The sequence below is a fragment of the Loa loa genome, assembly GCF_000183805.2.
Source record: "Loa loa unplaced genomic scaffold supercont3.922, whole genome shotgun sequence".
Classification (NCBI taxonomy): Eukaryota; Metazoa; Nematoda; class Chromadorea; order Rhabditida; family Onchocercidae; genus Loa; species Loa loa.
In genome coordinates this window covers 5,683-7,688 of record NW_018109102.1, presented here as the reverse complement: position 1 = coordinate 7,688, position 2,006 = coordinate 5,683, and positions in this window count along the sequence as shown.

Genomic DNA, 2,006 nt, shown 5'->3' with positions numbered 1-2,006 from the left:
CCGTGATTTCTAATCATCCATTGAATCTCGTAATTCTTTCCGTGATTTCTAATCATCCATTGAATCTCGTATATTCTTTCCGTGATTTCTAATCATCCGTTGAATCTCGTATATTCTTTCCATGGTTTCTCTCCTTTTTCTCCTGTTGTTTCCCGCATATTCTTCCTGTTGTGGGGATTTTTTTTTTAAATGAAGAAAAATTTTATTAGATGGTAAAAGAAGAATATATTAATCAATTTTAATTTTCATTTAGGTATAGCAAACAAAAATTAATAAATACCCCAATTAAACGAATAATGTAAGTAAGTAATTTGATGATTGGTATTTTTATCGAAAAGAAAAAGTAATAAATAGCGTAATTAAACTAATATGTAAATTAGTAAATAAGTAAATAAATAAATTTGACAAAATGTATTTTTATCGGAAACAAAAAAAAAGCAATAATTAATTCAATTAAACTAACATTTGAATAAGTAAGTAATTAAATAAACAAATTTAACGATTGGTATTTTTTTTGAATACAAAAATAATAAAATTAAACGAATGTACAAGTAATTAAGTAAGGAAGTCGAATTAAATTAATAAGTAAGTAAACAAATAAATAAATACGTTTAATGATATACATTTTTTCCTTTTTCAAAAACAAAAACAGTTAATAGTTTAATTAAATGAGTATATAAGTAAGCAAGTAAGTAAGTAAGTAAGTAAATGAATTTTAGCATTTGTTTAAAAAAGAAATACTAAAATGAAGCAATAAATAATTTAATGAAACTAATATATATATACATCAATTTTAGCATTCATTTAGGTATGGAAAACAAAAAAACAATAAATGATCCGATTAAACTAATATGCAAATGAGTAAATAAGTAAGTAAGTTAGTAAGTAAGTAAGTTGATAAGTAAATAAATAAATTTGATGATATGTAGTTTTTTTCTTTTACTCTCAAAAAAACTTTTTTTTTTCTCATTCATTTCTTTGTTTGTCTTCCATTATTAAATTTTAAAATTTAAATCGAAAATTAATTTTTTTTCCTCATTTTTAAAAATTTTCAAATGCTTACTTTTTATATTTTAGGAAATTATCATTAATTTAATAAATGGATTGTTTAATCAGTTGGTTAATTAAAACAAATGAAGAATGTTTAACATTTAATCAATTGTCTCGTCGTTGGATGACCAATATTCAACCATCATTGTATTCAAGCTTAAAATATGTCATCAACGAAAAAATGCGACATATTCCTTGGATAATTCTAATTTTTTGCATATTTGATTAAAATAAAATAAGCAGTTTAAATTTATTGAGTTCAATTTCCGGAAACGGAAAACATGAAAAATATTCGCATTATTTCATGTTTATTATTTTTTTTAAAAATTTATTTTTTGTTTAATTTTGCGCTATTTCTACTCCTCTTACTGATTTAATTTCATTAAATTTACGTCATTTACATGAAATTTAATCTAAGTTAAGCATTTATTTCACAATGATATATGATAATGAACAAATATCAATTTCATTATCAACAATTTAACGATAAGCATACATTAATGTTAGTCCTGATCTATTTAATTCATATTAGATACTGAACCGGAATAATTGGCCATATTTATTATCATTCCGGAAACACTCAATTAATATTATCATCAATAGAATAAAGCACCATCTATACAACAAATAAATGATAAATAACTGATAAATTTTTGCAAAAAAAAACAGGTAACTAAATTACTGATAATTTAAAGTAATTAATTGATAAAAAAAATATATAGCGTAGATATAATTTCTTCATCAATATACACGATCGTATTTGCATACTTCCTGACGAATGAATTCTCGATGACATTCCTTGATCACTTTCCATTTTTTGAAATATATTTCCGAAATTTTTTCATATTCTTTCCTTTTTATCATCTTATTTTTCGCTTATCTCTAATAGCTAATTACCTATTATTCCGGAAAATGTTAATTGAAATTTTGGGTTGGAAAAAAATTTTACCAGAATG